This window comes from Rhinolophus ferrumequinum (assembly GCF_004115265.2).
Source record: "Rhinolophus ferrumequinum isolate MPI-CBG mRhiFer1 chromosome 5 unlocalized genomic scaffold, mRhiFer1_v1.p scaffold_110_arrow_ctg1, whole genome shotgun sequence".
In the NCBI taxonomy this organism is placed as follows: domain Eukaryota; kingdom Metazoa; phylum Chordata; class Mammalia; order Chiroptera; family Rhinolophidae; genus Rhinolophus; species Rhinolophus ferrumequinum.
The window spans coordinates 16,524,677-16,538,026 of NW_022680355.1; the positions used below are offsets into that span (position 1 = coordinate 16,524,677).

At 39.1% G+C, this 13,350-nt stretch overlaps 1 protein-coding gene across 2 annotated transcripts in view; it reads right to left on the reverse strand.

Moving 5' to 3' along the window:
• Positions 1-13,120, reverse strand: part of USP6NL (USP6 N-terminal like) — a 148,217-nt gene extending 135,097 nt beyond the window's left edge. The window contains exon 1 of one of the 2 annotated variants that reach the window (XM_033100773.1): positions 12,941-13,120. The gene's annotated coding sequence lies outside the window, so the exon portion shown is untranslated. Of the gene's footprint in view, positions 1-12,771; positions 12,807-12,940 lie in introns of those variants that run through there. The other variant, XM_033100774.1, reaches the window with a different exon arrangement.
• Positions 13,121-13,350: the final 230 nt, after the last annotated feature.

Below are 13,350 nucleotides of genomic sequence, written 5' to 3' on the forward strand. Positions count from 1 at the left end.
AAATTTAAATTAATTAAAACCATGTAAAATTTAAAATTAAGTTTCCTCTGTCGCATAGCCGCATTTCAATGTGGCTACTGGGCTGTTGGATATTGCCATTATTACAGAAAAATACAATTAGAGAATGCGCAAGAGCTTCCCGTGTTAACAGTCATGCATGAGACAAAACCAGAGCTTCACGCTATTATATAAGATGGGAAGTCAGACTACAGAGAAAGCACATAAGCCTGGCACCTGAAGAATTAGATCTTCAATAAAAATAAACTGTGGGGAAAAAAAATACCCCAAAGAGAGGCTAAGGAAAATTCCCCGGAGTCTAGGTTTATTTGTGTTTTGGGAGGGAAAAGGAGAGTGTTCCCTGGTAATCTGTAACCAAACATACTTCACACAGGCTTCAAGTTCAAATCAAAACTACTTGTATGTTGTGAAAAATTTCAGAGAACTACATATAAAGTGGCCCTGGATGACAGTGTCTTCAATTGCAAATCCCGTCTGGGAAAAAGCAGTCTTAACTCAGGTTTCATAAGAATTTCCAGATTAAGTTACAACAAAAATGAGCTCAAATTTAAAACTATGCATAATAAGTAAGATCCACAGAAATACGTAGATAAATCACATTTTTTTAAAAATGGAAAAAACACTATAATGTTTCAAAATACAATATGAAATGGAAAATATGGACAAAGGCAACAAGATTTGAAAAGAATCAAGTGAAAACTAAGATAACTAAAATTAAACTCCAATTTAATTTCAGCAAACTAGATAATGTTAAGAGAGAATTAAGAACCAGAAGATATCCCTGAAATTATACAGAATGCAACAAAGGAAGACAGATAAAAATATAAGGGAAGATTAAGAGACATTAAAAGTAGATTAAAACACTTAATATGTATATCTAATTAATTTTATTAAGGAGAACATAAAGAATGAGGCAGAGACAATATACAAAAAAGAATAGCTGAGAATTTTCCAAAATTGATGAAAAATACTAATGTACAGATTCAAGTTCAGCAAATTCAAAGAAGTATAAATAAAAAGAAATTCACACCTACAGACATCAAACTGAAACTAAGAAATGATGAAGAATTCTTAAAAGCAACCGAAACAAAAGGCAGATTGCTACAAAGAAACAATTAGACTTGACAGCTGATTTAGCAACTGCAACAATAGAAGCCAGAAGATACTAGAATAGAATCTTCAAAGTTCTAAATTAACCATTAAGCTATAATTAAGTACTCAATTTAGCTAAACTATTTTTTCTAGAAAAAGGCAAAATAAAGAAAATTTCAGAAACAACCTGAGGGAATATACTGTAAACAGATTTTCACTAAGGATGCTTCTAAAACTATAGTGCACAAAGATGGAAAGTGATGCCAAAAAGGACGGTCTGAAATACAAAAAAGAACGGTGAGAAAAGAAAATTGTAAATACGAGTAAATTCAAACAAATATTAGAGGTATAATTTCTAAATCAAGAGTTACCAAAAATACTAAAACACTGAACAAAACCAGTGTGCCATGTAGAGGGAGGTAATAGGAATGAACATGTCCCAAGTTTCTCACGCTGTTTCTCAGGAGGAAGACGGGCAAACACTCCCTCTTGTTCATGTGTCTTCCTTCACTCACTGGCCTTGGTACTTCCCTGGGGGAGGAGTATACTCCCCACCTCAAGGGAGGGGGGCCTGGCCATATGTGCTGGCTTCAGTAGGGCAAAGCGACACTCCACAGTTCTACCTGGAGGCTTTCGTTAGAGCGCTGCATCTGTCTGTCCGTGGAGTGGCGTCTTGTGCTCCTGCACTGAACCCCAGGAAGCCGCTGGTCCTGGTGCATAACTGAACCCAACCCACAGCTTGCAGCCAACCCCAGCAGAGACCGCCAAACTCGTGAGCTAGAATTCAATGTTCGTCATGGTACACCACTGAAATTTAGCAGTGGTTTGTTACACAGCATTACTACAGCAAAAGATGATCAATGCAGAGGGTAAGATATTCACTTTAAATGCAAATTAAGTTCGTGAGTTTTAATGTTACTCATTAAATTTGTACTCACACACACACACATAATGATATCATTTATATAAAGTACCGAAATATGTCAAATTAACAATATGTTGTTTAGGACATACACATATGTAATGTAACCATAAAGAAAAGCAAGAGAATACTAGACCCCAGAGTTCAGGCTGACGGTTTTCTCGGGACAGTCGTAATATGGAGAACAGTAGGAGGGAGATGTGATCCATGTCCGATCACCTAAGCTGAGGGAGGGTTATACAGGTATCGTTACATCAGACCCTATGTGACACATAGTACATACAGGCTTTTGTATAAATGTAACATTTTATATTTTAATATGAAAAAGCAAAAATTTTCCAACAAAAGTCAGAAATGAAATGACTATAAATAAAAGTAACGTATGTAACCACATGTATAAAGGAGTTAAATGCATTTTTAATCTTTAAGCCATAATTAAGAGGAAGAAACAGTTGTAGTGACTCATTTATTCTTTAAAAGTAAAAGACAAATACAAGTGATAGCCAATTCCACTACAAATTGCAACAGAGCTTTTCTGTGAAAAGACCAATGATTATACATTATCCACATGTGGAAGCAGCTGGCCGACCCACAGAGTTGTACCATTTGTGCTGTCTGATCTCAACTGTCTGATCATTGAAATTTCTGATCTCACCTTCACGGCTGTGTAATCCAAGTTCCTGTTTTAGTAGAAATTCCTAGATCCTGTTTTGCTAATTGCTATTTGTTGAACTGCCATCCTAACAAAAAGCTTAAGAAAAATTCCTTCACTGAAGCATTATTTGTAATAGCAAAAAAAGTTATAAACAACTTAAATATCCAAAAGTGAGGGACTGACTAAATGAATTGTTAATTTATATGTAACAGACTATCATGCATCATTTTAAAATGTCTCAAAGAAATGTAACGACAAATGAATACTCTGCAATGTGCTTTATGTAATCAGAAATGATGCCTCAACCAATTTAAATGTATTTCCCAAAAGGCTTATAAACCAATACTTAAATGACTAGTGTTCAGTTTTTAAACTTAAAAGACTGATAATATAAAAATGTATGATATTTATTGAGCAGCTACTATGAACCAGGCAGTGTTCTAGACTCTGCAGACACAGCCATGAACAAAACAAAGACCCTATCCCCATGGAACTTAAATCATGGTAATTCTAGTACTTTCCTTTCTTAATTCAGATTCACAGTTCATTAGTTCAAATACATATGTAAGGGCAGATTCCCAGGTAATGTAATGTAGTCTCCTTCCAGATAAAGAAATAACTTGAGTTTATATTAAAGTCATTATTCATTGCCACGGAAGGTCTCACCACTGTACTTTCTCAATTATTGGCCTTTTTATAAAAAATGCTCTTTCTGCAATTGATATCCCCTAAACACAATGCTAAATTCCCACAGCTCTAAGTATTTTCTTCCCCCAAGAGAAGTGAAGTAAACCTACCGTTGCTAGAGCGAAAGGAGGTTTGTTTATCGTAGTCACTAAATCAACAAAGTACTTCCTGCTAATAAGATCAGATAGTGAAATGGGCAAAATAAGGAGTCTTTCGGTTTCCTGTTTGTTGACACATGAATGTTAATGAAGCATCAGATAAGAATGAGGTCTAATTTCCCCTTCTACAGGTAGAATTTAAGTTAGGTTTTCAAGACTTACCAAATTCTAGTAGCTTTACACTGGTCAACACGTCAACTTCTAGGTATTTAGGAAACAAATGTCCTTTCCAAAGCTTCCTTATCCATCTCAGAGAGGCAAGGCCCTTCGAAAGTGGCTTATGATTGGTTTATGTGCTATATTTGCCCAATGCATTTGATACATCCGGTCAGAACTGACTGAACTTAATGCCTGACCTCTACAACTGAAAGCTAAAATGAAGGATACAGTCTCTGGTTTTCAGGAGACTGGCATCCTTTTACAAGGTAGCTCAGAATCCCAGGCTGCCAACTATAATAATAAGCAGCAGAGCAGACACCAGGGGGAGCATATAGGAAAGCAGCCCTGAATCCTGGCCCTCTCATCAGGAATTCAGACCTAATTCTAAACACCAGAATGCATCCACTGTTCATTCGCTAAGTACTAATTCAGCCAGACAATGATGCAAAAACTTCTAAGGGGCTTGAGATACCTGGCCCCAGCCATCCTACACTAACAAATATTCAGGACAAAAATACTAAAGAAACTGGAGAGTGAGATGGGAGTCAAGGGCCGCAGCTCATGCAAAGGCCCTGTACTGAATGAAAATGAGGAAATTTATGGGCAAAAAATATACATATTACAGTTAAGGAGAGGAGAATTCACACAGGATACCAATACCATTGGAATTCAGCAAGCTGATGGCAGACTCTGGGCCTTGCCAGAAAACCTCAACATGTAGGGGTTCCAGATACAGATGATAAAGTGCCGTCACTAACCCGCTCCCTGGACTTTTCTGAGCCTTGGTCTCTTTATCTGTAAAACAAGAATTAAAATTTCCACCCTGCCTACCCCTCAAGATTGTCATGGGAAAAATGCTTTGGTATGCTAAATATCCTACATATTTGATACATGTATTAGTACTGATTCATCTTTTCTCTTATTATATAAAAGAGTTGAAACATAATTTTTAAGTTCTCTTTCTAGCATTGTAAGATTTATAACCTAAAAACTAATTTTAACTCAATGGGTAACTAAGAAAGAGTCCTTAGCATCATAAGCAGGATAAGTCAATTAAATTATTGCAGTAAACCAGGTGTGAACTGAAACAAACTAGTCTAAAATATTGGTTTAGATTCAAATGACACTTGGAAAAAAATCAAAATGACAATTAACAGTGAAATAATAAAAAGTAACTCTTGAGGGGAGAACCTAGATGACATTCTTTTGGCAACCTTCAGTGACAGTACATCATTAACTTTGGAGGTAAACCTTTTATAATAGAAAAATACTCATATTTCCAAAGAAAGCCTGATGAATGAGTTTACAATTCGAACTGACAGTAAAATGTTGGATCAAAAACAAAATGTGATATAAACTGATAAGGGATGGGTTCAATATCCCCTGAAAGCAATTTCTAAAACAATTTTCTCTCCAGCAATTCATGTAGACAGTCTGCTAATAGGAACAACTGTCAGCACTAATTTGAATAGCTATTCTAAACTGCTGCTGTACAAATTAGTCTATTACTTCACAATCAGACTCTTCTACCCAGTCTGTGTTCCAACAAGTAAGCATCTAGCTGGGAAAGTAATACATATACATGAAGTCACATAAAAGACAAGATGAGGGACCTGCATTCCCAACAAATCTAGACCAGGTATTACAGATCAACCCTCTTGCTTGAAAACAATAAAAATAAAAAAAATTAAAACTATACAAAAAATACATATTAAGCATATTTTTAAATCATCAAAAATATCAGAGGGTATAAATTGGTACAACTATTTCTGAAAACTTTGATAGTTACTTCTAAACCTAGAAAGATAGACATATAGATAGATATGTACGTCTGGCAAGTAAGTTCGCAAACTCATCCTAGAAAAAGTGCTACATATCTATCTCACTGCTGAATATCACTACGGTCACCTTCGAGGTACTCCCCTTGGGAAGCTATGCACCGACGCCAGCACCTAGTCCACCTTCAAAGCAATTTTGGAACTCTTTTCCTGGGATGGCCATCAGAGCTGTTGTCACATTACCCTTGATGTCCTGAATGTCATCAAAGTGTCTTCCTTTCAATATTTCCTTTATCTTCCAGTAAAGGAAGAAGTCATTGGGGGCCAGATCAGGTGAGTAGGGAGGGTGTTCCAATACAGTTATTTGTTTACTGGTTAAAAACTCCCTCACAGACAGTGCTGTGTGAGCTGGTGCATTGTCATGATGCAAAATCCATGAATTGCTGGCGAAAAGTTCAGGTCGTCTAACTTTTTCATGCAGCCTTTTCAGCACTTCCAAATAGTCAACTTGGTTAACTGTTTGTCCAGTTGGTACAAATTCATAATGAATAATCCCTCTGATATCAAAATAAGGTTAGCAACATTGTTGCAACAAGTTCACGAACTTAATTGTCAGACTTCATATAGCGACAGAGCTAGACAGAGCTATACAGATATACAGATATAGATATATAGATACAGCTATTCAAATTCCACCTATTACTCAATAATGTCATTCCTAGAGATATATCCAAAGGCAGGGAATGCATATATTCAGCAAAATACACGTATAAGAATGTCCATAGCAGCTTTATTACAATAGCCCCAAACTGGAAATTGTCCAAATGTCTATTAAGAGCAGAATGGATACATAAATCATGATATAGTCATATAGTAGCTACCGCTATGCACTTTGAGTTTTCCAATACCCACCACTGCATGATTTCCAGTCTCACATGCTCTTCCAGAATCTTGCCTCTCCCCAACAGGAGGCAGAGTCTGTTTCCCATCTCTTTAAACCTGAGTAGGCTCATAACTGCCTCAAAGAATAGACTGCAGTAGAAGTAATATTGCATAAGCTTCAAACCAAGTCCTAAGAAGCACTATAGCGTCTGTTTGGCTCACACGCTCTCCACCCCTCTCCTCACCCCCTGTGGGTGGGACACTTGCCCTTGGAAACCAGCCACCATGTTGTGAACACGCTCAGGCCACATTTAGGTGTTCTGTCATCAGCCACCAGACATGCAAGCAAAGCTTCAAACAATACTAGGCCCAGCCTTCAAGCAGCCCTACTTGAAACCAAATGAAGAGGAGACAAGCATTACCCAAAATGCAGATTTGAGGAAAATAAATGTTGTTATCATTGAAGTCACTGAGATTTGAGGCAATTTCTTAGGTGCCACAGTAATAGAACAAGTATGGGGCAATGAAAAAGAAATACTACTGCTACATGTACCAATGCAGCTGAATCTCACTGATACAGCACAATGTCGAATGAAAGAAGCCAGACACAAGCCAGTACATATTCTATACCATTTTGATGAAAAACTAGGAAATGCAAAGCTAATCTATGGTGATAGAAAACTAAGTAATTGTTACCTGAGGCAGGGGAGCAAGGTAGTTTTGATTGGGAAGGAGTGTGACAGAGCCTTCTGGGGTGACAAAAATGTCTTATATATTGAACTAGGTATGATTATACACTTAATTACATTTGTAAAAATTCTTCAAGGTATACATTTAAGATTAGTGCCATATATATCCCCTTAATTTAAAAAGGGGTGGGGGTACCAAAGGGCTAACAGGATAATGAGGAATTATCAGCCATAGTCCAAGAGGTAACCGGAATCCAGAATGGGAAGCATGGCACCATGGGACTTCTTTATTCCTGGAAATGTTTGCCTAATCAAAATAATCAAAAGAGGTGCCTGACAATGATGGCAGAGGGGTAGAGATTGGCGGGGGAAGGGAGTTATCACTTTGTGAGGGGTGTAAACGTCTAACTATTACATTGTTTTGTACACCTGAAAATAATTTAAAAAAAAAAAATTAACCAATCCAAAAAAAAAAAAAGTGCCTGAGAGGCTAAACTGCACTTAGGCAGCCTTGCAGGCTGAGAAGACAAAACATCAGAGTACAAGACCACCAAGGGAGCCATTCCCTGCTTTGCAATAAGACCTCAAACAGCTGAATCCCAAAAGAAGGGATAGCCCAGAAGCAAACTAAACCAGCCCTTGCATAGACTCTCTAAAAAAAAATCTCAATTTGATAAAGGCGATCCTAAATTCCTGGCAAAAGCAAAGGAAAAATCCTTATCTAAATCTGTAATTACTTCTAGAAATACTTTTTCAAATACAATGAACAGTACACAATCACAGATAAGCAGGTACACAGGACATGAGACTCCTTGAGAAATAACAGATTACAGAGAAAAACCTGTAGGACTCTGCAACAGAGTTTATATGCTTATTCTGTCCAAAAAGGTATGTGCAAAGATTGAAAATTTTGATAGGGTATTAGAAACTATAAAAGTGGCATAGCAAATTTTAAAAAGAATCAAATTGAACCTTCAGAATGAAAAGTACAATAACCAAAATTGAGAACCCAGAGAATAAGAGCAGATTAGATAGAGATGAGAATGAGTTTAGTAAACTGGAGAATAGGCCAAAAGAAAATGTCAAGAACAAAAACAAGCAAAATAATGGAAAACACAAAAGACAAGTGAAATACATAGAGGATTTGGTGAGATCCAGCATCGTGTATAATTGATATTCCACAAAGATTAAGCAAGAGAAAGGCGAAGAAGCATATTTGAAGAGATGACGGATGAAAACTATACAAAACTACTAAAATACATCAAATCACAGCATCAAAAGGGAGACTCCAAGCAAGAAAAGAAAAAAAAGAGAGGAAATCATTTGAAATTCAAAAACAGAATCTTTAAAACATCCTGACAAAGGAACAAATTATCAACAAAAAAGTTATAAACGGCAATTGACTTCTCAATAGAAACAAAACCAAATATTACAGAATAATCTCTTCCTCAAAAACTAACATATAAATATACTCATATGTATTGTATATTATCTCCAATCTAGAATTCCATATCGGGCAAAAAGTATTTTTCAAGAATGTAGGTGAAATAAAAACATTCTCAAACAAAAAGTTTGAAAATTTATCAATACTAGATCTACTTTAAAGAAAATACTAAAGGGCAGAAGGGAATACTTCAGGCAGAAGGAAAATTATTCCAAATGGAAGGTCAGTAATGCAAGAAGGAATGAAAGAAAATGCAATAAGTCTAACTAAATAATAAAAGCATAAAAGAACAGAAAAATATCTTTGGGGTTTAAAAGCTATATACATGCATGTATATATCCATTTAAAAACATGATAACAATGAAATAGGTAAAGGAAAGAAGTTGACTTTACTGTTTTTAAAGCCCTTGCATTATGGGGAAAAAAGTGAGAGTCTCAATTAATATTACACTTTGATAAGTTGAGAAAACACATTAGAATTTCTTAGGCAAACACTAAAAGAATAGTAAGAGAATGTATAATCCCAAGCTAACAAAAAGGAGGAAATGGAATAATTATTTTTGTAAAAAAATCAATCCAAAACAAAACTAGGAAGAGAAAAAAAGAATGTGAAACAGGTGAAACAATTGGATTTTTTTATTTTTAAAGATTAATGTCAATAGAGTTATTGTGTGCCAATTCATTAATTTTTATAATAGGCATTGGCAAAATACACAGATCTAGCCCACACACACATATCTAACCTTCATAAATTTCAATCTCCTCATCTATTCCATTTTTTCCATTGTGACTGACTTTTCAAAATCTTATTTCACCTTATCTTTTCTTATCTTACCACAGATATGCTAATGAGCATTAAAATAGCCAACATCCAAACAAAAAGAAACTGGGACAAAAAGCCCGGAGAGCCAACTGGCTTATAAATAATGGAGTATTTCCATAGTAAAATATTAATTCCCCATTACTGAACTATATAACATTACTAACTGAAATAAATTAAGAAGCTTAAAAAGATATCTTTTCACTTATTTCATGAAAAACATTACTGTACTATTTTTTAATTCACTTACCAATTCAGCAAAAGGAAAATTCCAGGATAAAATTATAACTTTTCCTTCACTCATCAACGTCAGCAGGAATAGGAGCAATGTGCTCTTCTATCAGAGAATAATTAAATAATCTCTGTAGAGCCAAAAACACTTAAGCAAGCAAGACATGAAACTCCAGTCACTCTTGATCTTCCTAGAAGCAAATGAAACCACCTATCACTTAACTTTTTTGATTTTATTTTAGGGTGGATCGGTATTACCACTTTGTGAGTAGCTATTTTAAATACGGTACTCTAAGCTATTCCAAGGGAAAATGCCATCAAAATTAAAATACTATAGTGATATCACATAGTATCTCTGTAAAGAAATCAAAGGACCTTTCATTTAACATTGAATGCCAGTTTCACAGATACAGAAACTAAAGTAATGGTGCCAGCGTTACAACAGTAGACACCAATGTGTGCAGAGAGTCATTTCCAGGTCTCGGGTGGTTAGTCAAACACATTGACTCCCTTTCAATAACGCCTGTGTAACAAGACTGAGCCTCTCGGTTCAGATGATTAGAGCGTGGTGCCAAGAGCCTTCTCTATACAACTTACAGTGGTTGCTTCCGTGCCATGTAGGGCACTAACACACACAGTCATTCCTATCTAACCTTCACAACAGCCTCTTCCAGGACTGTGTACATGCTCTTCTCTCATCCTCTGTGCCCCACCCAGCCACCCACCTCCCCTGTCCACCTACCATCTCCTCTTCATCCTTCAGGTCTTACAAGTCACTTGCTTAGGGAAGCTTGCCCTGCCACGTCCCAATCAAGTTCCCTCCAGCCCCTAGTTGTAGGTTTCAGAGTTCCCTGTACTTTATCTCAAAAGACTCACTCACACCCCCTGTTGTTGAAAACAGGGCACCTAACATAAGGTCCTGTGGTACAGAGAAGGCACTCAAGAAATACGTGTTGAATAAACAAACATGAATTTTTGATTCCCCCAATTTTACAAAGAAAGAAGCTTTAAAAATGTAAGTTACTTGCATGAAATGATATAGCCTGGAAACGGCACCAACCCGTTGAGAATCTAAGTGTCTATGACTAATTCCCATGCTCTAATCCCCATGTACTACAATGAAGTGTGCTGTGAGTCAGAATTCTTTCAAATTAATTTATCTTTGTATTAACTTCCACTGTAAAAACTGAGACACTGTTTAAAGGGAAAAAAATGAACCTCTAAATACAAGTAAATCACATCTAAGAATGCAATAGGCCTTCCAAAAATCACACTAAAGGGAAAAACTGTAACTTTCTGTTAATACATGGTCTGAGTATTCTTTATAACAATATCATTGCACTAAAAGAAAACAAGAATGGTTAAAGGGAAATTGCAAATATAAAGCACAAAATGTAATCACTTGTCTCTTTCTAGCAATTCCCAAAGTTTTAGTATTATTACTAAGGCTTTTGCCAACTTCAAGCTGCCTAGGCATTCCTAGCACTTTGTAACCAGTGTAATTTTACTTGTTTTCTATTTGCCACTAGCTTGAATTTGCTGGCCTCTTTTTCACCCATTTTCACCAGCTACAAAATGTAACAGTAACTTGAGAAAGACGAGCACTGGTGGCAAAGACTGACCAGGGCAACCTCTGCTGGGCACCGGAGGCCCACATTGGATCTGCATGCCAGGAAGTTGTCTGGGTTCCCAATAATGCTAAGGCTGACCAGTCCATTAACAGACGGTGTCAAAGCCGTCACTTCTACTCACTGGCTTGTTTAACCAATGGCAGCTGTCCTCACTAGAAGCTCATTCATTTCAAAACCCTGTGAAAACTGGACTGGGCTATCCTTACCAAAAGCAAGTAAAGAAAGAATGACAGTCTCACTGAAAACAGTAGGTAGGCACCAACACCAAACTCCACTCAGGGCCCAAATTCTTAATGTTTGGCAAAGGATGCTTCTTTGAATGCCTTTGTGACAACTCAATTCTAGCAAAGGAATTTCTGTTAACTCAGGATACCTGTACTTGCAATCAAGACTATGGTTTTCTTTAAAAATTAATTCCTACTTTTATCAGTAAATTTTTTTTTTAATTAGATGTATTTCAATCGCCTATGTAGATACCACACAGGGTCAACATCCACCTTAAGTAATAAACTCGACTTTACAAACTTTATTATAAAAGAACAGCAAACTCAGAAGTAATTTTCTTAATTTTAGGGTCTGATGGAGTGAGAAATAAAAGCAAATAAACCACTGTTCACTTGATGCTCACTAGTTTAATTCTTAATGTGACTTCACAAAAGAAAAAAGCACCGTGACTTGCTTCTAGTTCTAGCAGAACTTCCCAGAGAGTCAATATATGAGGGAATTGGCCAAGGTGATCTCAAAAGTTGTGTCCAACTTTTCTGAATTATAAAATATTAAATATCTATCCCAAAGACTTAATTCTTTGTCGATGAATTTAGGATTGAAACCATTTTCTTCCAGAAAGCAAAATATTAAGATCGTGTCCCCATTTTTTTTTTCCACTTGTGTCACATTATTTCCAATGCTGGGTATTGCCCCAAATGAAAAATCTTTCCGAGTCCCGCAAGGGACTCATTTAACTCATGTTGAAGTCTACTGACTACAAAGCATCTGTGGATTAGAATGGGGGTGGAGGAGAGAAGCGGGGAGAGTTTAATCTTCAATTTATAGAAATGTCCACCCATGGATTCATAGACTCCTCACATTTTCCGGCATTAAAATACCTGCGAGTAACCATTCTCACGCATTAGATCCGCCGCACCATCACACGGCTGTTAGCTCCGAACTATTCTGCAAAGTTTGCAAAGATGCACAGATTTCCAGGCGCTCCCAGTCCCTTGTTCACCCCATCCTCCCCTTGCCTCGGTTCCGCCGCACGAAGGCAGTAATTGAAAAGCACGAAGTTTGCCAGTCCTGCCCACTTGGACTCCGGAGGACGCAAGTGAAACTTGCAAGGGAGACACGTCTCCCGGGGACGCAACTTGCCGGGGGGAGGGGAGGCAGCGGGTCTAGCCTCCCCCAGGATCTGGTCGACTGCGGCCCCTTCCACGAGCCCCCTTCCTCGGCCATCAGGTCCCCACCCCGTGCTGTCCCGGCAGACCCTCCCCGCACGCCCCCAGCGCCCCCCAGCCGGCGCCCGCCAACCTGCCAATCACACTCACAGAACCCCACAATCAAGGTTCCAGAGTGGGGACAGGACGGGGACAGGTTTCCGGAGCCTACCCCGGCGAAGGCTGACGGGGCAGCCGCAGCTCCGTCCACCTCCCCCAGGTCCGGGAATGGCGGCGTCCGGCTCCCTGGGGCCAAGTCGGAGTCCCTGCCCCGGAGGAAACCCAGGGAGACGCCGCCGCGGGCCGGCCACTGGCGGTGGGACAGGAGGAAAAGAAGTTACCTCCGGACGGTCCTGTCTGCGGAGGCTGTGGAAGGGGGCAGAGCGGGGAGTCCCGGCGGCCGAGCAGGTCCCGGCGCGACGGCGGCTACTGCAGTGCCCTCCGCCCCATTGTTTCCCTTCCAAGAGGATCCCGGCGAAGCCGAGCCCGGGAACCAGGAAGTTCCCCGGAGCGACACCTCCTGCCGCTGCTATGGAAACGGCCCCCCGCCTCCCAGGGCGGCTCGCCCGGGACCCCGCCTCTGCGCCGCCAGCCCCGCCCGCCTCACGGGCCACCGCCAACCGTCGCCGCTGCGGCCGCGGCCGCCGCCATCTTGGCGCGCCCGGGCGCCCCTTCCCAGCGGCACGTGCGCGCCGCTCCCGCGTTCCCGCCGCCCGCAGGGGCGCGCGTCCAGGGCTGCAGGGTGCGGGCG